Source organism: Mustela nigripes, chromosome 17, assembly GCF_022355385.1.
Source record: "Mustela nigripes isolate SB6536 chromosome 17, MUSNIG.SB6536, whole genome shotgun sequence".
NCBI lineage: Eukaryota > Metazoa > Chordata > Mammalia > Carnivora > Mustelidae > Mustela > Mustela nigripes.
Window position 1 is genome coordinate 37,484,559 of NC_081573.1, and position 27,502 is coordinate 37,512,060.

Genomic DNA, 27,502 nt, shown 5'->3' on the forward strand with positions numbered 1-27,502 from the left:
TCCTAGATAATGACTTACGGTGCTCTGCCAAGAACTAAAAATCTTCGACTCTATTAAGCGCTTGGACTATGGAATTGAATCAGTTACTTTCCCCCTGGTTTGTCTATCTATTTCCAGTTCACCAAATATAATGAAAGTGCTAAGTGGGAAAAAAATGTTTTCAATTCTATTCACAGCAGAGCAGTTATGAACACATAGTGTTCTAAAGGATGGTTGCCGGCTAGCTGGGTTGGCTATTTCAGCAGCCAACTCATCCCACAACCTGAGACACTTAATCTCATCTTACACAACTAGCAGTCCTAAAGCCTTGTTCTGATTCTGTGTCCACTGGATGGGACAGGAAAGAAAAGATATATCAAGTGCCCAACAGGTTAGTTTTTATTACAGATTAAGCTTTGTCTGGGGGACTGGCCGGTGGATGGGTGGTGTCAGTTAAAAAATTCTAACAAAATAAAATGAAGCAAAATCTATGCAGATGATGACTGATGCTAGTAAGAGAGAAATAACTGATTTCAAAAATTGTATGATTAAAAGTTAACATACTGAGTAATCTTTCATTTTGTTGAAAATGCTTTCTGTTGCATTTAAAATAATAACAATCAATAATATGTCAATAAAAAATTGTATATATTTTGAGGGGGGAAATTCACAAATTAGGTAGCTTACAAATCCAGTCAAGGAAAGATAATCTAATTTTTCCCAAATGTTTCCAGCTCAAAGGTTTCTGGTCAATGATATAAAATGATAAGCAAATAGTAGAATATGAGAAAATAACAATGATAAGAAAAAATAATGTTAAAAATATTATATTATCTGGGGTGCCTGGGTGGCTCAGTGGGTTAAAGCCTCTGCCTTCGGCTCAGGTCATGATCCCAGGGTCCTGGGATCGAGCCCCGCATTGGGCTCTCTGCTCGGCAGGAAGCCTGCTTCCACCTCTCTCTCTCTGCCTGCCTCTCTGCCTACTTGTGATCTCTGCCTCTCAAATAAGTAAATAAAATCTTTGAAAAAATATTATATTATCTATGTGGAAGTATAATGTGCAAGTTGGCCTAAAAAATATTTTTAACAAGCTTCAGATTGGCCATGGGCCAAAATAATATTTCACATTTTTGGTAATGCCACTTCTCAAAAGAGTAAATATTATCCTGATAACTAGTAAATAATATTAGTTGTATCTTTTTTTCTAGAAATTTTCATCTTAAAGGGAATGTACTAACATCACCATACCCTCTCTATTCCCCAATATACACACATCCCCATGGCAAGCAGAAGAATGCAACTTTGGTTTTATAGTGAAATCAATGGGGGAAATAGAGAGAAATATATTTATGCAAAGCGAAAGTGAATGAGACATATTTTGTAACAGGTTAACCTGGTTTCAGTCATAAACAAACAGAAGGCAGAAAATAATTTACGCAAGATACAATTCAAAATCTCATTTAACTGTCAGAACAATTTACAAGAAATTCATTTTATAAATGAAAATACTATAGGAAAGGGACAGTCTAATATCTGGTTCATCTGGAAGCTTATAGGAATTATACCTGGTTCTTTATGTATGTTATCTAATTTTGTCTTCAGAATGGTAATCTATGAAATGGACCTCTGGGAAACTGAAGCAACTCTATCTCACAATTTAGAAAAACACCTACTTCAAGGGTTCTGGAATAGAATAAAGGAGTTAGTGCCTGTAAAATGATTAGCACTAAGCTTGGCATATAAGATATATATATATATTTGTGTGTGTGTGTGTGTGTGTGTGTGTGTGTGTGTGTGTGTATGAGAGAGAGAGAGACCCACACACATAAAATATATGTGTATGTATATAGGGGGCTATATATACACACATATATATTTTATATGTGTGGACTCTCTCTCTCTCTCTCACACACACACAAAACATGTATTTTGTACATGTATATGTACATATATCTGTACAAGGTGTATATATATGTACATATATGTATATAGGTATGGTCCTATTTACTATATATGGCATAACAAATTTGCATTTCTGTTCTTTGAATAAGAACAATTCAAGGTAGAGGCTGGTGATTAAAGAAATTATAATTTATGGCTTTGGAATAGTATTACTAAAATAATACTGGTATAGACCTGTGCCCTCTTTGAATTAAATAGTGCATTTATATCAGGAATGATTTTTCATCCATCTCTAAAGTATTCTCAAAAGATACCTCCCAGGGCGCCTGGGTGGCTCAGTCAGATCAAATCAGCCAATTCTTGATTTCAGCTCAGGTCACGATCTCAGGGTCATGGGACAGAGCCCCACGTCAGACTCTGCACTCACCCAGTCAGCCTGAGGATTCTCTCTTCCTCTCCCTCTGCCCCTCACCCTGCTCATACTCCGTGTTTCTCTCTCTCTCTCTCTCTCAAATAAACAAATCTTTAAAAGATACTTCCCTTGTCACAGGAGATATAAATTTGTATTTCTAAGATAAACGGAAAACTCTAAAAATCCACTTTGCAAACTTCTAGACACACAATGGTGTGCTGGCAAATGTATCTACAGAAATGTAAGGCATATACTATAACAAATATTACTGATGGCATTGATTCCCTTAATTTAACTGAGAGATACTTAAAATAAATACTAGAATATTTCAAGTTTATTGGCAGTTTTTTTATATCAAAATGAAACAGTGTTAGTTTTAGGAAATTGCTGTATTTATGGAACCTTGTTCTGAAATGCATCATGAAACTTCCAAGGGTTGAATAAACTGAAAAAGAAAAAGCAGTTATGAAACCTGGTGCCCAAAGATGTGTTTTCAAATGCCAATAGTCAGAGATAAAATTTTAGGAGATTATGATAATATTGATCAGTTGTTTTGAGATAATGTTCTCTTGCATCAATAGCAATAAAAGATGAGTGAGGAATGATTACATACTCCATGACGGGAAACTGTCTTGGGAAATATGTAGACAGATCCATTTTTAATTTTGGAGATTCTGTAATCCATTTTCATTTCAGCTCATAATATGTTGATAGTGGATTGAAGGAAAAAATGCTATTAGGACTACTTGTTTATACAATTTTCTGCAGTAAATGAATTGATCTTTTCACTTATTTGATTTGTGATGATGGCATCTGTCATGTTTCCTTAGGACTGCAATCCAAATTTTAAGAAACCTCTGGCACGAGGAGTGACAGGAAAAATAATGAAAGCTTGTTTCTAGTGTATTTCTTGATGGATGCTATCATTATCTCCTTTTTATTTGCTTAAAGGTTTTATTTAGGCATTCCTTGAAAAAAAAAAACTAGAGAAAAGCTATTTTCCAACAACTGTGGTATTAAGTAGTCTTTATTGAGGTCGATATCTAGTAATACTCATACTTTACTTTTTCTCCAATACTAAAACTTCCAGAAGATACAATGTGGCTTATTCAAATCAAGAAGGAGCTTGCTTCATATTGAGGGACTGGAAAATCTAAATGGCCTAAAGTAAAGTGTGGTGGAGTTCAGGTATGGATGTTCTTGGGATAAAGGAAAGAAAATACATTCAAATGCCTTTGGAAAATGTGTAAGAAATAAAAGGGAAAATAAACTCTAATTCTGGCTACAGTATTGAAGCCTCAGAGGTTGAGTGTGGAATGATTAGACTGACAGAAGTCTCTATGCCTTGACCATGTGATTATTTTTGAAGGCAGAATACTCAGGTACAGTTTCGTTTCTTTTCTTTTAGATGTATTTATTTGTTTTAGAGAGAAAGAGAGAGGGGGAGAGTGTGAATGCCCGTCAGTGGGATGAGGGGCAGAGGAAGTGAGAAAATGTCAAGCAAATGTCCTGCTGGTCACGAAGCCTGGTGCAGGGCTTGATCTCAGGACCTTGAGATCACGATCCAAATGGAAATAATAAGTCAGAGGTGTAACCAACGGAGCCACCCAAGAATCCGTGGAATATTCAGATACAGTTTCAAGTTGTGCCATCTCCTATTTTCCTGACATTGGTTAAGTGATTTAATCTCTGTGTTTCAGATTAATGATCTCTAAAATGAGGGTCATAATCATCATGAAATATATGTTTACTATGATAATGAGCAATGATGATGAGGAGAAGGACATCAGAGTCCACTGTGAATCTTCTCCCCCCCCCCCGAAAGGAGATTGTACTACTAATAAGAAGAGGAAATAATCAATTTATATAATCCTGCTATGTCTGGTAGCATCTTCTGGCAAATAAACCTTTCATTTTTATTTTATTTTATTTTTTATTTTACTTTCTTTGAATCTCAGATATCTCTCTGGATCCCTCCCAGGCCCTTGAGTCCCTAGCCATTGTGCCGGTGACTATTTCCTATTTCAGAAAGTGGTCTGCTGGTGAATGCCGGACAACTGGGCATTCTTTGGGGGAGTGGAAGAGGAACTTGCTTTATGACACTTGCCAATTTTCTGTGGTATAATACTCCCAACATTACCAATTGCAAGTTACCGTTAGTTTAATAATCACGCCATAAAATACTTAAAAACTTAGCAACTGTCTTTAATGAGCCAGTTGAGCTGATACTACACATCATTATCAGGTCTTAAAACTTTTATCCCTGACGGTCTTTTAGATTTCCTTTCAGAACCACCCTCAATTCCACACAAATATCTAATGTGATGTCTTTTTCTGCAGACTCCTCTTTGCTCTCTGATAAACAGATTCACTCCTCTTCACTAACTTTGTAATAATAGCACGAATAACAAGCTGGATACCTTAAAAAATCATGAAATTAGAAGATTCATTAAGCTAACGACCTATTCCATTTTGTTTACTACTCCCCTTCGTGTGACCCTGGGGAAGCAAAACCAGACTAGGTTCTTGACTTCAATGAGCTTATATTTTATCGGAGACAGACTGATGAAAGAAAGAAAGAAAGAAAGACGGTCAGAGGAGGGGCACCTGGGTGGCTCAGTAGGTTAAGCGTCTGCCTTCAGCTTAGGTCATGATCTCGGGTTTCTGGGATCGAGTCCCACATCAGGAGTCTGCTTCTCTTTCTCCCCCTGCCCGCCCCCACCTGGCTTAGGCTCTTTCTCTCTCACTCTCTCTCAAATAAATAAAGTCTTATAATAAAAGTTGCAGAGGAAAGGTAAAAATTCAGGTGGATATGTGCTCTGGAAGAGATGTATATAGTCAAGTGAGTCAGCAAGACCAGAGATAGCTGCTGAGGAAGTGAGAGGCTTGGGGTGAGATCTGAGGAAAGCATAGGAAGGAACCATGAGAAAGGAGATGATGGAGCATTTCCGGCACAGGGAATGATGCAGGCAAACAGCAGAGGTATGTAAAGATCAGCCTGCAGGTGGTAAAGGCAATGGGATTCTAAATGGACTGGGAGAGTATCACTAGGTATAAAAACAAACAACCCCTAATATAGGAAGCCTTTTGCAGTGTCCACACTAAAGAATATAAGGCAACATGACCATTGCTCAGCTGCAGAACTGGTGATAGAACTTTCATTTTTTCCTGGTTTTCATTTAGCATAATTAAAAAAAAAAAAACCCTCAACTCTAATACCACTAAAATATCAAATGTGAATCAACCCCCCAAGTATGAAAGTGATTATTTTATAAGAGCAAATGGCAATACATATTATTCGATTAAAACTTTAAAATAAAAGTACTTGAGAAAAAAAAGATGAAATATCTTTTTGCAATACACACTGAAGTCATATGTGACCGTGCTTACATCAGCCTTACAAACTAGCTTCAGCTTTTTCCCAGAAAGTAATAGCTAAAGGAAGGCATTCCTTCTACCTCTTCCTGATTGCAGTTAATTATGTCATACTGTATTATTTATTCACTAAAGTAACAAAAATCTGTTTTACCCTCATCCAGATAAGGGGATTAATTATTAAAATGGAAAGTGAGATAATACAACTTAATACAGAACTATCCAAGGGAAGCCGGGTTTTCTCCAAATCTCTTACTCTAGTTTATCTTTCCCTTCTCAATCGCTACTCATAAAGGTACCATCCATTTCCACAAACACATCCAGAGACAGAAATATGCTTACACACATGATAATAGAAACTAATGTTAATGGAAAGCTGACAAGTGATCAGCATAGCTTTAAGTACTTGACAGGCAATACCATGTCTGTTCCTTCCAAATCCCATAAAGAATACAGAATCATTAATTCTTTCATAAATGAAAGAAACCCCAGGATGCAAGAAAGCAGAAAGAACCACATGAGAAATTAGGAAGTTAAAAGAATCATGTTCCCAATTATAATGGTCTGGGGTAAATTTAAAAAAAAAAGCTTTGAGTTTAAAAACACCCCAAAGCCATAAGGAAGATGTGGTCCATATACACTATGGAGTATTATGCCTCCATCAGAAAGGATGAATACCCAACTTTTGTAGCAACATGGACGGGACTGGAAGAGATTATGCTGAGTGAAATAAGTCAAGCAGAGAGAGTCAATTATCATATGGTTTCACTTATTTGCAGAGCATAACAAATAGCATGGAGGACATGGGGAGATGGAGAGGAGATGGGAATGAGGGAAATTGGAAGGGGAGGTGAACCTTGAGAGACTATGGACTCTGAAAAACAACCTGAGGGTCCTGAAGGGGCGGGCGGTGGGAGGTTGGGGGAACAAGGTGGTGGGTATTAGAGAGGGCACGGATTGCATGGAGCACTGGGTGTGGAGCAAAAACAATGAATACTGTTACGCTGAAAAGAAATTTAAAAAAATTAAAAATTAAAAATAAAACACCCCAAAGCCAGAAATATACAGCTGCACACATAGCTGAGTTTACAAACAGAATTAACATTATAAAGGGATTCATCATCATCATCATCATCATCATCATCATTATTTCATTCTTTCTGTAGATGAGCAAGATAATGAAATAGTTTGGTTAAAAAATTAATTATTCAAATAATCAGGAGAAGATACAGTTTTAGAATCAAGTTTGTAAACTGAAGATCAAGCAAAAAATTGGAAACAGCACTGGTGGTAAATAGATCCTAGTTTGACAGGTCTCGGTAGATATCTTCTCCTAGGACACATTATAATCAAAAATTACATGCAGTTTCCCTTGCTTGGGTTTTCTTGTTTACATTAACTACTGGGACTCTTTAGAGCTTAAATACCACAAGGAGACTAGAGTCTTGCTGACTATTCTAACATAGTGTATGCACAGCAACTTTTTTAAGAAGCGTAAATAGTTTTAGCAAAGGTGCCTTGGGCATATTACGAAGATGCTATTAGAAGCATGGTGCTTTCATAGTTATTGATTCTCACATGTATCTGGTAAGGGCTGAACATTCATACATATTTGTTTATTGGCATTATGCCAGAGATATATTCAATTGTACACAGAGCCAAACTCAGCCATGAAAAACAGAAGGTTAATTCCTCCAAAATGTAACCATCCCTGGGTCTGTAGGAATGACTACAAGATAATGAAACTAATTGCTTAGCAAATGTTTGGGAATGTGTCATTACCTTCAGTTAAATCTTTAAAATTATTCAAATTTACTTCAATGAGGCTGTTGCACAATGTAATTTTTGAAAATAATATTAAGAAATTACATCATACAAATATTTATCTTCCTTTGCACTGCCCTTGGAGGTGGCAGTGATTTCTTACCTACAAAGATAAGCTAGAATTAAGCATCTTTTGGAATCTAATATGTGAAGGACAGAAAGTACATCTGATGTTAGACAAACCACTGTATCAAAATTAGGCACTGATAATAGTATGCTGGGGGGGGGGATCAAGAGCCAGATTTTAAAGTCCAATGTTGATTATAAAAGCGACACAGTGACAAAGAGCATGTACCCAGCAGCGACCAGCAGTTGCTGGTATCCACAATGAACAACAAGAAATCCAAAACATTTTTTTACTAGGCAAAACTGGGTACACCATTCCCTCTAACACTAATGAAATCACTTTGGGAAAAGCAGCTACACTGGCCATCAAGACTTTCAATCCTGATATTGCAAAGTCAAAAAAAGAGAATGAAATTAGAAACTGTTATTTTAGAATCTAGCAGAAGTCTTAGATAATATGAATGTGCAATATATAATGTTTTTATCATTTTTTTAAAAGGTTTTACTTATTTACTTGACAGAGGAAGAGAGAGATCACAAGTAGGCAGAGAGGCAGACAGAGAGAGAGGGGGAAGCAGAATCCCCGCTGAGCGGAGAGCCCAATGCGGGGCTCGATCCCAGGACCCTGAGATCATGACCTGAGCTGAAGGCAGAGGCTTTAACCCACTGAGCCACCCAGGTGCCCCATAATGTTTTATAAATAAAGACAATAAGGCATATCTCTCATGCTTAGTGTCTAAGAGCTATACTGACTGCAATCAAATAGTTACTTCTTAGTAGTGAATTAGATTTTGAAAAACATTATTATAATTATAAAGTTCAATTCATTGGGCCTTCTGTTATTTTATTATTTTTTTTATCACGCATTACTTCCAGAGAGTTGTATTTGTTTATGTGGCTTATAGATCAGTTATGATATGCAATTGCAACAGGAAAATGAGTATTATTCAATATTAATACAGAGGGTACCAGGCAAGACAGAGGGATGATGATGGCGACAATGGTGATGATGATGGATTAGACACTTGGATTTAAGCTTCATTATGGTGAATAAGAAAAAAATAGCTACTCAGTAAGAATAAAACACAGGATGAGCACAAGCATATAGTTTTGAATAATTGTATAACAACTGAGGCATGATTCATTCATTTGGGTATGGAGAATTAGTATATAAGTCACAGAATGGGTATGTGAGAACATCTTAAATATGAGTCATATCTATCAACATAGGACAGGAGGGAATAGGTATTCCTGGAATGTATGAAGAAATGGCCTGATCATATGTCCAGACATACGAAAATTCATGCTATAATGGTGGTGAGAAACACAGTTAAATTAACAAATGATATATCAGTTTCTTTGTGGTAGAAATGGGGTCTTTGTGCTAGAGCAGAGACTGTGAATATCCTTTCTTCTTTGACTGAATAATAAAAGAACACCTATATTGGGGAGGTAATACACCAGATAAAGCTATCTCCATTTTGAAACATGCTGGCTGATTGGCATGGCCAATGGTCATGAAATAGGACTTCCACAAACTCTTTTCTAAAAGGAATTCAATTGGCAGGCTCCTTTTGCCTTTCCCTTTCCCTGCTTCTTCCCACTTTAAACATTAACTGGGTGACTGCTGTTGCAGCAACCAAATCTCATGATGAGAACCAGGGTCCCCTTTTAGGAATACAAGAGGTTAAGACTGTTTCTAGGGACACTGAGGACCCACAACATCCAGTTTGGACAACCTACCTCTAAGTTTTTAGTTATATGTGAGAAAAATAAATTCATGTCTTAACTCAGCATTTTTAAAGTTTTAAGATAGAAGAGTAACCTTAGAGATGGACACTGGGCGCTCAGAAATTATATGCATACAATTATAAGTCTAATTTTTGGTACAGATTAGGCAGTTAATATTTGTAGCTGTTATTACTACTGACAATAAAAACAGATGAGTCCAAGTAACAATAAAAACAGTTGAATTCAAGATGATTCCACATGTCTGTGTATTCTCAAGATCTGAGAAAGAAATTCCTCAAAAGGTATATCCAAGTTTATGATACACTGACAGTATCATCAGAAAATTAGGGGGTTTTGTTTAGATGCTTATGATCAAATTTTTTTTTTGGAAAAGCAGGACTCGTTAATATTCACAGCCATGTCTATGGAAACCTATGGGGAATTTGTTTTAGAATCATTCTAAAATTTCAATACGCAGTAACTTTTAAAAGAACTTTACTTTGATATGCAAGTGTTACTTAAGTATCATCAACTTTGAGATTTCCAGGTATCTTTTTTGATATAGGACCAAAAAGCACAAAGTCCGTTGAATATGAAAGTACCAGAGCTTCTGCCAAAACCTTCCACATGTTTAAACCTGGTCTCATGGCCTGGGCCTGGGGCTACATTTTGACCAATATGCTCATCCTGTGGTTATTTTCAGCTCTTTCTTTGTGTGTGTGTGTGTGTGTGGTTTTTTTCCCCTAAACTTTGCCAACTCAGAGTACCTGAGGTCTGTGCTTGCAACACAAAGGTTTTCCAAATGAATTGCTAAAATTATTAAAAATCTGTGTGAACATTTGTTGGGATTTGTTACAAGCTACCTATTCAAAGGGGAGACAAAGTGCAGCCCATATTGAGAGAAATGGAACAGATGGTTAAAAACAAGCAATCTGATATTCCTGGACAATTACAATGTTTATGTGAATGAAAGAGAGGAGATTAGATACTTTTTCACTCCCCCCCTTCTCATGGAACATTACTTTGGAGTTTTCAAATAGCTTTTTCTTGTCTATTAGATAGCTTTATCCCAACATTACCATATAAAAAGGCAAACCAAAGGTCATTTTCAATTGTTACTTTTTAACAAATAAGAACACAGAGGCTCTAAGAAGTTAAATAACTCTTTAAATTACTGTAGGTAGTAAGTGCTTTATTTTCTTCCTAGAATTTATTACTACCAAGGAATAAATTTGCAAATATGTATTTATCTTTTAGTAAAATACAAGTACAATAAAGTCAGGTTTTCACTGCTTGATTTACCTCCACATCACCTGTGACTAAAATAGCAACTGTCTCTTAGTGGGTTACAAAAATAAAATGTATGTTGTGTGTACATATGCAGTGTCAGAAGAAAGAACTGAACCTAAGGCTGCCTTTTTTCTTTTAAAGATTTTATTTATTTATTTGACAGACAGAGATCACAAGTGGGCAGAGAGGCGGGCAGAGAGAGAGAAGAGAAGCAGGGTCCCTGCCAAGCAGAGAGCCTGATGCGGGGCTTGATCCCAGGACCCTGGGATCAGGACCCAAGCCAAAGGCAGAGGCTTTAACCCGCTAAACCACCAGGTGCCCCAGAACCTAAGGCTGCTTTATTCACAAAGCCCTGACTTCTGAGGAGTTTTGGTTGTAGTGATGTTGTCCTTGCAAGAATTTGAATACCTGAATCCTATCAAGAAATTCAGTTCTCTCTCACATAAAAAGAAAGTCATACAACAAACCAGAGCCAAATGGGAATCAAAGTTTCATTTTATCCATAGATGTCTAAGTGGCTAATATTCTAATTCAGATCCCAATTAAAGAGGCTGAGTAAAAACCCTGATCAAAAATAAAGCCTAATTACAACCTTTTTTTCTCCCCTCAGTCTAAATAATTGAGAGCAATATGCTTATATGCTTAGCTGTAAATGGAGGAGAATCAGAAACAGGAGGACCAGAAGGAGGAAAGAGAGACTGATACACCCCAACAATGAGACTGAGCTCAACTACACTCTCTCATTCAGGCTGTGGAAAAGTTAGTGTGGCCATTGTGTTCTGTTGGTCCAGGACCTAAAATGGCTGTTTAACAAGTGGATGAAAAAAGAGGAAGCACATGAAGAAAGAGTTAGGGAGGAGACTCATTTTTTAATATATTTTTTAACCCTTTGAGATAATAATTCCACTCATTATTAACTGCAGCCAAATTCCAGTATGTTTTGACGAGTCTTATCACCAATATGTTTCTTACAGGCTAGGGATAGAAAGGGAGGTTCATAAAGGACTTCAGTGGGCATATCTTGTGCGAAAGAAGGGATATTTTGGTCATCTCTTCCTACGATCTTCCCTTAATTAATCCTCAGCCAAAAACCCATTAAGTGAGCAGTTTCCTCTGGTTTGTTGTTCTAACACTGAGGAAGGGTTAAAAGGAGGGACTGATTCTCTAGAGGCCAAAATAAAAGATATCAGTACCTAAAGTTTGCCTCAAACCATATTTTTCCAGTACGCCTGTATACAACATTGTGTTTTGGTATGCTACACACAAAGTTTACAGTGTCTCTCTCTTCTGGAAAGACAAAAATCAAACAGTGGTATTGGAAAAAAAAAAAAATCACTGGCAATATGAGACGAAATTGTAGAACTGAGCAAGTAATTACACCCGTCATTCAGTCTGATAGTTTAGCTACTCTGCATGCCCTTTTCTCCAATAAAAGTGATATACACCCCATGTGTCTTGGTAATTGCTTCTGGTCTTCATTTTGGTTTATGGAATAGAAAGTCTTGTTAAGTGCTGGCAAGGTCCTTAGAGGTTTTCACAAAAGGTATAGTTGATAAAGATTTACCAAGCACAGTTTTACCAAGCCATCATTTTTATATGTAAAAAAAAAGAAAATTAAAAAAAAAATAAGGATAAGGAAGACAGAATGAATAATCCATGGTCACACACCTCAGTTACTGGCAACAATGATCTATAACATGAGTAAACTAAATCCTAGCCTGTTCATTTTTTATCTCATATGCTCACACAATTAATCTACTTCCAATTCAATATTTTGGATTTATTGTGCTGCATCCCTGATTTAGCACATACACATTTTTTTTTACTTCCATGACTTTCTCCAATTGAATACACACTTAAAATGCAGTGAAAGAGACCAATAATTATAATTTACTCTCATAAGAACTGTAGCTCAACCTCCCTCTGGGCTATGTAGGATTCAAATATCTCTCAAAAATGGCAAGATAGAAATAATTCAAAAGTAACCTATGTTCCTCCTCATTGTTCCTGGTATAAAAATCTCCCCTTTCTTTCTTTATTCTCTTTCAAGCACTCTGTCATCTCAACTCAGTATCTTATGTTAAAATATAAAAAGTAAATAAAGCAAGAAAGAGAAGGAAAAAAAAATAAGTATCTAGGTTTTTGTATTTTAGAACTACAGTCCTCAGGAAAACTATGAACATCAGGGAATAGAAAAAATGGAAGAAAAGAAATAAATGGACACAGAAAATGAGCAAGTCTCCTTTCCCTACTCCCCACACCACCTCTTGCCTGGATTGTGGAAAACAATATTATTTTCTGTGAAAGCAGGATGAAGAAAACAGATCACAGCAGAGTCTTCAATAAGTCCTATATGGAGATGCAAAAAAAAAAAAAAAAAAAAAAAAAAAAGGCCTATTTCTTGTTCCCAGAGCAGAGTCTTTAGAGGACAACAAGACATCAGAGACGGAAAGCTTGCATGGTCAAGGTAGGCAAATTGGAACAAAGTTACCCAGGTGGAAATGCTTGTGTCCCAGCAGGACTCAGAATCAATATAGTATTCTAGTGCCTCCAAGTGGTAGATTTATGTACTAAAGAAAGCATTCAAAACTGAAAGACAAGAATTTAAGATTCTAATGTATCTGAATGAGGATCTATGCGCACAAATTGGAGAATAGAGCCATCTGCCTTCCCAACCCTAAATTTAAGTTATGTCCAGCCCTTCAGAAACAAAACGCGGACAGCCAGCTTCCAGCCAAAAATTTAAAAATTAATAAATAAATAAATAAATAAATAAATAAATAAGAAAGCTTCAAATAGACCAAGATTAAGTTTCTGCCACCACAGTGTTATAATGAAGATTTACAATGGAAATAATCTTGATTTAACTCATTAAAAGAACACAAAGAAAAATATGTCTTTGTTAACTGGGGTCCATACCTGTTGCGAAAGTAGCAATCTTCTCCCATGATCCAACACTCTGACAAACTTTGTCATTTCTCCAGGCAAATTCTGCAATAAAAAAATTACAGTCAATCATCTACCTCAAAATATTTGTTGTATGCCCTTAAAGCAAACTGTTTTGCTATCAGACAGATGGACACTGACGATGAGTCAATCTGTGAATATATACATGCACATTATGGTCTGCCATAAAAGGATATATGGAATTTATAATCTGATAATCCTGTAAAGAAAAAAAAAGCATATACCAATAACTGTGTAATTCCCATGCCCCTTCTCTGTTAAATGTTCATATCAGTGCTATTCTATCTTTTGGTAAACTGCATGGACCTACTTCTATTGAGCACATGAAGTCCTCAACGCTTCTCAGGCTCCCACCTGACCCCAGAAGGCTCACATCTGTCAACATTGCCTCTTCTTGAAGAGAATGACAGAAAAGAGAATTCTATGAATCAGAATATCCCCCGTTATCAGTAAACAGTATGTGTTCAGTCTTGTGTTTATCATAGAGGTTGACAGAAACTCCAAATAGAAAATGCAGAGAAAGAAAGAGGGGAAGAAGTCATCATTTGATTTCCTGGTAGAGTTAGCATGCTGGAAATGCAAAACATGTGTTTTGACTCCCCTTTCTAAGCAGTATTAACTTTTCATAATCTGAGGATGCTCTGTATAATACTTACAGAGACTGCCTTGCATTTTGCAATTTCATTTGTATTTTTATGGCTTATTTTTTAAAAATGTCTGATCCACTAATTAAACAGTAAACTCTACAAAAACAATGACCACACCTATTTTCTCTGCTTTACGATTCCAGAAATTATGATAGTAGATGACACATAGCAAATAAATGCAAGATAAATAATTTTGAATGGAATTTTAAATTATTTGTATTCTAAATTAGAATTGTTTCATTGACTCAATCAGCCAGTTGGAAAGTGACTAAGAATCATGATATGTGTTGGGTAGAGATGTATCCAGTATTGTGTGTGTGTGTGTATACATACATATATATATATATATATATATATATTTATGAATAGTACATCTATATATGCAATGAAATATTACTCAGCCACCAAAAGGAATGAAATCTTGCCATTTGTACCAACATGGATAGAGCCAGAGCATATTATGTTATGGATAATAGGACAGTCAGAAGAAGACAAATACCATATGATTTCAGTCATGTGGAATTTAAGAAACAAAAGAAGTGAACATAGGGCAAGAAAAAAAGAGGGAGGGAGGGAGGGAGGCAAACAAGATGCTCTTAACTATAGAGAAGAAACTCGGGGTTACTGGAGGGGTAGTGGGTGGGGATGGACTAAATAGGTGATGGGTATTAAGGAAGGCACTTGTGATGAGCACTGGGTGTTATCTATAAGTAATGGATCACTCAATTCTACTCCTGAAACCAATATTATACCATAGGTAATTAAAATTTAAATAAAAACTTAAAAAAAGAAGGACATTTATTATGTTTTAGACTGAGGGGGGAAATCCCAGAAAGGAAAGGGATAGACAGAAAATAGGACTCCAAATTCTGTGTGTAAATTCTACCCAAATCTCCCTTTGTCCAGTAAACTACTTAGTGATAACTGAAAAGGTCAAACAAATTAAAATAATCTTAGACGTATCAAGAATGATGAAACTACTCCTGTAGTTTTCTCAAACACCAAAATATTTTGTAAGAAAATATTCCGAACAAATTCACATCAACAAATTTGACAATTTAGATGAAATGGACAAATTCCTTTAGAAAATCATTGTATAAAATTGAAGTAAGATAAAACAAAATCTGAATAGCCCTATGTGTATTAACAAAATTGAACTTGTTAGTAAAAAAATGTTACCAAGAAAATGTGAGCCCCAGATGCATTCACTGCTGAATTCAATCAAGCATTCAAGGAATAAATAACCCCAATCTTACACATAAACTTTCAGAATATATACAAGAGAAGGAAATTCTGGATTAATGCCATGAAGCCAACATAACACTAATATCAAAAACTTGACAAGAGATTATTTTCTTAAAGATTATTATTTTTAATAAAGATTATTATTATTTATAGATTATTTATTTATTTATGTGACAGGCAGAGATCACAAGTAGGCAGAGAGGCAGGCAGAGAGAGAGAGAGAGAGAGAGAGGTAGAAGCAGACTCCCTGCTGAGCAGAGCACCTGATGCAGGGCTCAATCTCAGGACCCGGGTATCATGACCTGAGCCAAAAACAGAGGCTTTAACCTACTGAGCCACCCAGGTGCCCCAACAAAACATTTTTATAAGATCAAATTACAGATTAATGTTCCCCAAGAACAGATGTGCAAACATCTTTAATCATTGTAAATTAGGGATGCCTGGGTGGCTCAGTTGGTTAAGCCACTGCCTTCGGCTCAGGTCATGATCCCAGGGTCCTGGGATCGAGTTCCGCATTCGGCTCCTTGCTTGACAGGGATCCTGCTTCTCTTTCCTCTTCTGCCTGCCACTCTGCCTGCTTGTGTGTACTCTCTTTCTCTCTGACAAACAAATAAAATCTTTTAAAAAATTGTAAATTAAATCCATCATATATTAGGATGATAACATACCATGATCAAACAGTTTGTTCCAGAAAAACACAGAATAGCATTTGGAAATCAATTAAAATAATTCACCATATTAACAAAAGAATAACCATATGTCAATGAATGCAGAAAAAGTATTTGATATGTGTTATCACCCAATGCCCACCGAAAATACAAACTTTCAGAAAATTAGGGACAAAATGATCTTGGTCTTAGAGATAAAGGGACTTATACAAAAAAACTGAGAGCTAACATCAGAGTTAATATGGAATGTTTTCTAATAATATTGGAAACAAGGCAAAGACCTCTTCATGGATCTGTGTAACAGAATGGGAATACGTGTGTGTGTGTGTGTGTGCATCTGTGCACACATTGTGTTTTCAACAAAGCTGTCAGGGTAATTCATTAGAGAAAAAGTTTTTCAGCGAACTCTGGGTGGAAGGATTAGATATCCACACAGAACAGGAAATAATAAATTTGGCCTTTACCTTGCACCATATGTACAAATGAACGAAAACTGATCATGGTCCTCCATATAAAAGTTTAACTTGTAAATCTTCTAGAAGGAAACATTGAAGAAAATCTTGATGACTACAGAACAAGCATTATTATTATTCTTTTTTAGACAGGATACACTTTAAAAAGTACAATTTGGAATTCATAAAATTTTTTTTAAATGTTACCTCTTTAACAGGTACATATTTGTAAAACATTTCTGATAAAGGAGACTTATTCAGAGCAAAGCAAAAACCTAAATATGGGAATGGACAAATGATTTAAATAGACTTAATGGGGTTCAGGATACCCCACACCCATATAGGGCACCTTGGCATACTGAATGAGCTAAAATAATTTGAGAAATAGAAGGTGCAGTAAGAAATTTCTGACCTTCCTCTGAAGGAGTTCATAAAATGCTCTTGTGAGACATGCCCTCCCTATAACCTGGAGAAAAGGAACATTCTTATCTCCATGGCACCTGGAGAAATCTGGACAGGACCTGGTTTGTCCCCTAGTTGACTACACTTAGATCACATCCTTTTCATCCGACCATGTTTTTCCATCACTTTGGTTTTCATCACGTTTAGCATTAGGACACTCAGGTTTCACTGCTTCCTTGGGTCTTCTTACCTTTCTAAGGCTCTTGTGTCATGCAAAACCAGTATTAAAAACCTTTGTGTGCATATCCTGTGTCACAGGAAATCAAGCCCAGAACTTAGAAGAGTAGAGGAAAAAGATAGTTTCCTTCCATACAAAAATACCCCACAAGTGAAGAAAAATGATTGAACCATAAGGGGGAAAAAAATTCAAAATTATTACACATTGGGGAAATGCAAACTAAAACCACAATGGTATGCCACTACACACCCAGTAGAAGGTTTAAAATTAACTGAGCTGATGGTACCAAGTGCTAGCAACAACACTGACAAGAGCTCACATACATGTTAGTAAAAGTATTAAATGGTAATACCATTTTTTAGAACTCTTTTGAAGTTTCTTTAAAAAAGTTAAGCATGGGGGCACCTGAGTGGCTCAGTGGATTAAGCCTCTGCTTTCGGCTCAAGTCATGATCTCAGGGTCCTGGGATTGATCCCCGCATCAGGTTCTCTGCTCAGCAGGGAGCCTGCTTCCCCCCTCTCTCTCTGCCTCTCTGCCTACTTGTGATCTCTGTCAAAAAATAAAATAAAAAGAAATCTTTAAAAAAAAAAAGTTAAGCATGCAGTCACAATATGACCCCTATTTAGCAAAGATAAATGAGGATGTATGTCCACACGAAATGGTGTACATGATGACCGCAACAGATTTATCTTTAACAAAAGACTGTATGCCCTGGGCAAAGGTAAAGTCATATACAATGACTGGAGGTTCAAAGGGTTGGATAGACTACAAAGTGACACAAAGAAACTTTAGGGGTGAAGCAAGTATTCTGTGTCATGGCTGTGGTGATGGTTCTGCCGACTGTGGTGACTGTATCTGTCCAAACTGACTGTTTGTACAATTTAAATGAATTCAGTTAAATATATATTACATGTGCTTATAATATATATAAAACACCACAATAAAACTCATTAGAGAAAAAAAAACTACCATGAGTAAACTTGAGCTCTGGACACCTAACTTTAGCAAATGAATTAGTTTATTCTAATTTCCTCTCCAGCAGAGAAGTCCCACTTACAGTACTCCAGGTTGAAAGATGAATATAAAATGAGAAATTGAGTGATTTAAGTATATAACAGGACTTTAACAGGGAAGATACATAATATCCATTTTCAAAAATAGAAGAGAATAAGGCCAACACCCAGAAACAAGAAAGAGTGGGGAAGAGAATGAAAAGAAAAAGAGAAATAGGATAACAAATCCATTCAAATTCCTAATCTAGCCAGCCCTATCTCCAAACGGCTTCCACCTCTTCCAACTATGGGATGTTAGGGGTCCGAAGCGTTTGAGCTGCACTGAGTTGGGTTTTGGCCACAGTTTATCTATAATCAATCTTTTGTGTACATGCCTATATCAGTGTTCTGGAAGGTCTTTTACAATTTTAAAATTTCTGAACAAAACTTATTTGATACTTTCAATAAATGGTGTTCACTCAGTTGGCTATCCATGTAAGAAAACTATATCCTGCCCTCATCTCTTATACTCAAAAATCAATTACTGATGGATTGCAACTCTAAATATCAAAGACAAAACAGTAGAGCTTCTAGGGACAAAGAACAGTGAGTATCTTTATAAACTGAGGTACTTATATATACATATATACATGTATATATATTTCATCATAAAACATATACATATAAATTACTTCACAGTAACACTATTCATGTTAATTAAGCATGGAAAGCTTATGGGGTGTTCTAATGGTCTGATTCTTAGTCTGCATGCTGGTTATGAGGAAATATCCAGTTCATGAAACTTTATCAAGCTCAATACTTATGGTACATGTACTTTCTCCCATACATAAAAACACAGATACAGTAACTAGCAAATGAGTAATATGTGTCATCATTGTTGTTATCATGGCCTATGTCTTCACTGGAGAGGATGGTCCGAAAAATGGCTAGTGATCTCTATGTCCTACTTTATACTGTGCTTACACAAGCACTTAAAAAATTTTACTTTTTTAAAAAAATTTCATTTTAACCTTCCTTTCCTCTTCTTTATTGTAAGTTCCTTAAAGCAGAAATTATGACTTATTCTGTCTTTTTAAAAATTTATCTTCACCCTACAACAATATTAGTGAAGGAAGACATGTGCCTGCATTCACACATATGCAAACACACACACACACACACACACACACACACACACACACTCCTGTAAAAAGAGACCCTCTCATTCTCCTGAATCCTGAATGCAGGTAGGGAATTTTACAAAGACACACAGTAAGAATGATCATCACTCACTTCTGCAGTGTTTTGACATTTATGTGGCACTAATATAATTGTAAAAAATAACGCAACCATTATTGAATCATTATTGGCGTATTCATTTTATGTTCATTGGTTGAAATCTGCACCATGTGCATGTTAAGAGTTTAGTTAGAGACTTAGGTGCACAACATTTTATTCCCAGAAGTAAAATGGAAACACTTAGAGAAGTTAGAATAATTACTGAATATTTTAAAAGTGCATGTGTGTAAGCATTCATGTTCCCCTGATTCTCTTATTACATGATTTAGCCTTGTTTCTTTGCTTTTTTCTTTAATTCCACATGAGCTAAGGGGTTTTTCTGTGCTAAAAGATAGCGCTTAGCATACAGAGAGAATCCCAAGCACTGCAAAACGTATTTTTATCCTTATTTATTATTAATAGTAATGATAAAAATAACTACAATGTATTGATTGCCAAACCTACAACCACCACTGTGGTAAAAGATTTATATTAGAACAAATTCTTATTCTGATATATATATGTGTGTATATATATATAATTTATTTATTTATTTATTTATTTATTTATTTATTTATTTCACTTCTACAGATGAAGAAACTGATGTCCAGGGTAATCTAAAACATACTCAAGGTCCCACAATAAATAAGTGGCAGAACTGAGATTTAAATACAGAATCTCCTGACTTTGTTCCACATTTCAAAGCAAAGATACTAATTCCAGAATAACTTACAAATAATTTGTTTTCTTCCTTTCTTCAGTTCTTCATCCCTCTCCTTCCTTCTCTTTCTTATTTTCCTTCCCCTCCCCCCTTTCTCTTCTAAGACATTGTTCCCTGCTGGTGAGATCAAAGGAAGGGTTTACATTGTAGGTTTAATAAAGGCTCTGAAAGGTAAACTGGGGTTTCTGTGGGCTCTCAGGAGGAAAGAATTTAAGTTGGGGGGAAAAGGAAGAGCAGAGCTCAGAGAGGAACGTAAATGTGGAGCACATAGGAACAGAGAATAATCCCATTTGGACGGAGTATAAAATTAATCAGAGTCAGTGAGAGGAGATGGAGCCATTTTGAAACCATCCCATCATTAACTTTGGCCTTGAGGCTGGATGTGTACAAGGTTGTGGTTATACCCCGACTCCTGGTCCTGTTGGAAGTAAAACAATGATGGCTAGTGGAACATTCATTTCATAATGACATCCTGGTGAGAAAAATGAACCAACAAGAGTTTGCTTTGCAGTAGATTCTACATGCTTCCCTCCAAGTAAGTTCAAACATCGCGGACTTCACCCACCTCCCACTGCAACTTGGGGCAGGGATTTCCAGGAAGGTGGGTGTGAAAGGTGAATGAAGAAGAAGAGTATTGTAGCAGTGACAGAAATATGTTTAAAAGAGTGATGACAACCATCACCAGCTGCTGGCTATCTACAGAAGTTTTGCAGAACAGAAACAAAGACTTGTGAAGATGTCCAGAGATCTTGCGGAGAGCTATGGGCATAAACCTTGAGTGCCTTTTTTAAGGAAAACAAAGCAAACAAACAAAACTACAATGAATATTGCCAGTCAAGTCAATCAGTGCGACCTATGAAGTCCCATATGTGATTTCTTTAAGCCCCAATTTGTGAACAGCCTGAGTCATGTGGAATCAGAAATGATCAGTCCTATAAATATCTTTGCAATCTTATAATTCTTCTTCCATTCTTCCTTTCTCCTTTCTTTCTAACTCCCTTCCTTTACTCCCTCCCTTTCTTTTTGCTTTTTAAGAACGTAATCTGGTGGGGCACCTGGATGGCTCAATGGGTTAAAGCCTCTGCCTTCGGCTCAGGTCATGATCTCAGGGTCCTGGGATCAATCCCCCGCACCGCACCGGGCTCCCTGCTTAGCAGGGAGCCTGTTTCCCCTTTTCTCTCTGCGGGCCTCTCTGCCTACTTGTGACCTCTGTCTCTGTGTCAAATAAATAAATAAAATCTTTAAAAAAAAGAAAAATGAATGTAATCTTGACACGGTCTCTAGAGATGATAGCAGGAAAATGAGATGGTAAGCAATTTCAAGGGTAGATATAAGCAATTCAGATTTAGAGTTTGTGTGTGTGTGTGTGCACATACACATGCACATGTGCACCCTAGATAATATACTGATATTCAGCATGTCTCAATTTCCTCTATTACTGTAAGTAGATGAATTCCTGCCATCTGCCTGGCTCTGTGCATTAACTCAATCCTCACAGACATTATCTGAGGTAAGTACCATCATTTTCCCCATCTTGCAGAAGCAGCAATTGAACTATAGTGAGGTCAAACTACCCCAAAGTGGCAAATTCAGGATGTTAAATAAGGTCACTGTCCTAAATTGCCCATTTCAATCAGAAAGTCAGAAAAAGGTAATGATGAAAGACGTTGTCGTTGGTATCACACAAACTGTGATATTACCAAGACTTTAGTTTAGTGGGTCAATTTTTTGCAATAAGCTGGTTTTTCCTACCCATCAGAGGATATATCTTAGGAAAATACTCTGTGGTTTGCCAGCCACTGTGATAAATGGAAATATAAAATGCTGGTTGTCTTCCAAGTGGTTTACAGTTTCCAAGAGCTGATCTAATTTAAGTAGTTGGAGAAAAAATTAAACAAACACAATTTGGTGGACATCTCCTTATTTTGTTGACCCTGCTCAGACACAAATGATGACTTTCCACTCAGCTAACTGTGCATTTGCAAAGCTGTCTTTGTAGACATGGTAGACAGAAAGCTTTTCACTGTCAAAACAAAGCTACTAGCTGTCTTCTCCGGTTATCAATGTTTTTAACACTAGCCATTTCAAAAGGAATCAGCACCAGTGGCTAGGAAAATGCCTGCTGGGAAGCCAGTGGCAAAAATCATCTCTTCTTAAATGAGAAAATATGTGACAAATGCACACTTACAATAGTGAGTTAGAATGCCTTTGGCAAGTCTGGAAGTAATACAGTGGAGCAGTATTTCTGACACTAAGTGCATACTCTTTATTTTGAGTTCAGGTATTAAATGTTAGCAAGGAAGATGACAATGAAAATTGGTTGAATACAAACATTGCCTAAGATGGTAAAATGAGCCAAACTGTATTGATATCAGATCCACCTTGTTTATATCTTTCCTAATGCTATTTTCATCACATCCTTATGCAAACAGTGCCTATGTGATATCCACTTTATAGAAAGGAGGACTGCAGGACATACAGAATCATTAACTTTCTCAAGACATATACTAGCCTTTGGAAAGATAGAAGAATCAAACCCAGGTGGTCTCATACTGGAGCTTATGTGATTACATACTACACAGCAGTGTCTCTCTAGTAACGGAAATCAGAGTCCTTCTTTCATTTAATATTCATACTAATCTTATAAACTATAAATGGCCAATATTATCTGTAAGGAAGCACAAAATTTCAGAGGGATTAGCTTTCCCAAGTGACATAGCTAATAACGAATCAGAAAAAGATACTGACCTAGAAGGTAATTTTTTTTCTGCTAATACTGATTATTCTGAAGCACTTTTTTGTGTGTTGTTGTTAGGAAATAATTATTCCTTTCTGAAATGCATGCAATGAAAACCTAATCCTAGTCATTCATGAAGGAGTGGTAAGCAAGATGTTTAGGCTAGTAAGAAGTTTAATTGTCACGGTTTCCAAATACCTTAACAATTTCAAAGCCTTACCAAAAGAACTTTCTACTGCATTTGCATTCTCTTTCAAAGAAAGCTCTCATGTGATTAGTCCTTTGTCCCCAGATGACAAGTTGCAAATGAGGCATTTTCCTTTAAAATGTTTTCAACTTGGGGAAATCATTTATCCAAGCAGGAGACTCTCCTCACTGACCCCAACACCTGGGAACCAGAAAACTTTGATCACCAAGCAATACTTCCTTGCATTTCAAAGAAATACCACAAAGGAAATTAGCATTGCAAGGTTAGTACTTGCAGCGGAGAGAAAGAATATTATTCTAAAGCTTTAGTATCTAGCCAGAGTGAATAATCACAGGTGGTTCAATGCCTCTGGCATTTACATCCCCTGGACTTACATGCTGATCTTGAATTAAAAACTGTATCCCTGTTATTTATTGAATCTTAACCTTAATGAAAATGTTTGACAGTAAAGCAATGGGCATTGATGTTGAAATTGAAGTATCCTTGCCACCTGGCTAATTGAATATCACATTTGTAATTAATTTGTGACCTATAGCACCCTTTTCATGGTGATAGTTATAAGTGTGCATATCACCTCTAAACACCAAGTGAAGAAATATCACTTTCTAGAAGCTGAACTTTGTATGCATACAAAAACAAAAAGGTCAGTTTGCATTATACAATTTAATGGTTTTCTTTGCTTTCTGGAATATTTATAATGCCAGCGGGTGGGTATCACTAAGTTGTTGCTGAAGTCCGACTGGAAACCAGCACGGGTGTAGCTCTTGGTGTTGGGAGTGTGAGCCAGAGAGACACATTCCTGACCTCATGGAATTCTCCCACAATTGGTTCTAGCATTTCTTCCTCTTGGAGAAATCTGATAAATTGATACTCATGTCAACCACTTTTACTCCAAAACGAAGCATAAGAGGTGATTCTTCCCCAAATCCACTTCCACAATAAAATTGTGTTTCCTCAATTTACTGTCAGAACCTTCTTATTAGAATAGTTTCTAATTATCTCTTTTTCTCGGGCTGATTTCCAAATCAGTCCAATTTCTTAGAAAGAAACCTGGTCCAAAAAACCTGGGGACTTTCGAAGTTCAAAAAACATAGCTGTTTACCTGAATGTGACAAGTCTAACCTCTTGTCTCCAGGCGCCATGACAATTATGGTAAAGATGGTCCGGCATTTGGAGACCAGTAAAAAGAACATTATTTGTGATACTCATTGCAGACTGTAAGGAAGACTTTATTGAAGGAGAACATTACAGCAGTGGTAGGGACCACTGTAATGGAGTCTTACGATGGGGAGAGAGATTGGGCTCAACTCTGAATACTGCGTGGGCAACTGGGAATATATATCCACGGACAAGACTGAGGGTCAACAGATGGAAACCCCAGAGCGTAAGGAAGAATTCTTGCTAATCTAACCCAACAGGATTCTTGCTGAAGGCAGGCCAGCGTGATCAGATATCAACTATTTTAGTAGCTGAAAATCATTCCAACTGAAAGCAGGACTTTGATAACAAAAATGGCCCAGAAAGATATCTAAATATTCAAGGTATCTCCACTTCAGGGATGTATAGGCTTTCATTAAAAAGAAAGAAAAAAGTTTCTCTCATGTGATGTCCTATCAAGTAACAACTTACATGGGTCTTTAATTTGAATTACTTATTTGCATACCCTACAAATTACTTATAAAGTGATACTGAGTACCACGGTTGTCTCCTAGAAGGAGGAAAAGAGAATGAGAATATGAGAGAAGGAAAAAAAAAGTAAGAAAAAAATAAAAGTAAACAAAGGAAATACTTCTCAGAATTAAAAGGGAAATAGCTATTATTAAAATCCAAAAATTGCTGTCTCTCTTAAAATACACGACGCAATCTAGATATGATTTCCAGAAGATGATAGAACCAGCACACAACCAAGTGTAAGGACTCCGCATTTCCCTGTGTGGATAAGTATATGTTGTAAAATGTAAAACATGTATACAGTTGCTCCATTAATAAGGTGCCAACCCCTGCAGAACAAAAAATATATGTAGAACTTTTAGTTCTCCAAGAAACTTACCTATATACAGCCTACAGTTGACCAGAAGCTTTATCAATAGCAAACAATAGCAAACTTTGTATGTAATATGTATTATATACTGTACTTTCACAATAACATGTTACAGAAAAGAAAATGTCATTAAGAAAATCATAAAGAAGAGAAAAAACATTTATAGTACTATATTGAAAAAAACCCGAATATACATAGACCCACACAGTTCAAACCATGTTGGGTCAACTGTGCATAGAGCATGCAGATACATATGTATTGGGGCATCTATCTTGGACAATAAAGCTTTCCTTGGAGGTTCAATTTTCTTTTATCATAATTTCACAAATAAGCATGCTGAAAATATAGACAAATAGATGTGAACTGCTTTATTACTAATTTGGCATTTTATAAACACACGCTGAGTGCCGAGAGCTAAAGAAAGGTCTACGTTTACTAGAAACAAAGAGGTTACAGGGCTGAAATCTATGTGTGAGTCAAAAATGTGTTCCAAAGTTCTCCTCTAGCGTTCATGCAAGTGCTAGCATCACATAAATGCTGACTGCATCTCGAGGTGCTGTCGATTTTACCTTAAAAATAGATTTGAATTCATTTACCACAGGGCACAGAGGAAAGAAGAATGAATCAGGAGGATCTCAAAGTGAAGATGCGTAGACCCAAGAGACACAAGACATACAGGAAGTAAAATGTAATTTTGAGGGGGGAAAAAATCATGAGATAAGATTGAATTTTTCGGTATAATTTTTCTGAAAATGCAATTTGTAACAAGTTATATTGTCTGTAAAAGAATCCCTACTGCACTTCTAATGTGCTTTTTTAGTATCTGAAACATAAAAGCACATCGGAATACATCATGTGCAAACCATGGCATTAAACAGATTAGAAAAACTAAATGTCATACAGTAACATGGTCGGTTCTTGTGCAGTTAATTTAGTAGAAAGGCAGAGAATCGCTGCAGGAAACACTTTCTGTAGTTATGCTCCCTGCAGCTAAAATACCTTGTATACCTTTTTTTGAAGGAACAATAACTTTGCTGAAGTGATAAATTTAAAGCTTATGTGGTTTTAGGATGGCACCTCAGCTAAATTATTCCTGAAGTGAGTTGTATATTGAGAGGCATAGATGTTAGAACAATTGAGCAAGGTCCCCAGCTTCCTCTACGGCCCAGAGTCCTCTGGCCATCACGTCCTTTATTAGCCTCATTGGGTATCATCTATTCCAATGAAATTAATACCTTGAAAAGAACTACTTTCTTGTCATTGACCTCCCACTCTGCGGAGTCTCTCTCTTTAAGGTTCTTGGTTTTTACACAGCCTTATGGTTAATGCACCGCACAAAAGGGGCATTTTTCTACCTTCACTTAAAAAAAATAGTACACTGAGACTTGACATTATCTGGCCACCAGGTTAAGAAAGTTAAATTGAGCAACACGTATTCTCCAGTGGTCTTAGAGCCAAGTCTATCACTCCTGTTAATTAGAGCTTTTCATGTGGGTTCTGACTGAAATCACCTTGGTTGCTTTCTTCAGCTCTCACCTAATTCTAATTAATCCCCTTGGATCATTACCCCAGCTCCAGCCTCCCATCGTCATCCCTACCTCATGATTCATCTCATTCGAAAAACTGATAAGTGGGCTACTAATATCAGCTAGGTAAGATGTACAATTGTAAGCTCACCACTACGCAGTTTGCTAATGATAAAGGATGGCCCTCCTTATGGCAAGCATTACAGAGTATCATTGCCTAATGCCCTTTAACTTGGGTAATTAAGCACATCAACAGTAGTGATAATTTTTTCACAGTGGGGGTTAAGGAAAAACTGGAACAAAAAAATATACCTTGCCCTGACCAAGCTGACATCTCTATAAAACTTAAGCAGACTTAATGAAAGTGCTTTACATATCGGTGACTAAGCAGTAAGTACTCTCTTGGCCTTCTGAATTCAGAACAAAGTCCACTTGTAGAAATTTTTAAGCCTGATCAATGATATATGAGGGGGGGAATGATGACCCCATCCCAACGATGTCCATACCCCAGTGTCTGGAGCATGTGAATAATATATTACATGACCAAAGCAACTGTAGATGTCATTAAGGTTTTGGATCTTGAGATCAGGAGATTATCTTGGAATGTCATGATAAGCCAAGGGTAACTTCGAGAATCTTAAAGGTTGTGGTCAGAGGGAGACATATTATCAAAAAGACAGTCAGTGACATGCAAAGCTGCTGGTTTTGAAGATGGAGAAATGGAGAAAGACACAAGAAATACATCCATCTCTAGAGGATAGAAAAGCCAAACAGCTTGTTTCCTAGCAGCTCCAGAAGGAT

At 36.6% G+C, this 27,502-nt stretch overlaps 1 long non-coding RNA gene across 1 annotated transcript in view; it reads right to left on the minus strand.

Annotated features, from left to right (window-relative positions):
* LOC132005900 (uncharacterized) overlaps positions 1 to 27,502 on the minus strand; it is a 306,601-nt gene that overhangs the window by 214,658 nt on the left and 64,441 nt on the right. The window contains exon 3 of the long non-coding RNA XR_009400933.1: positions 13,499 to 13,570. This is a non-coding gene — a long non-coding RNA (uncharacterized LOC132005900). The remainder of the gene's footprint in view (positions 1 to 13,498; positions 13,571 to 27,502) is intronic.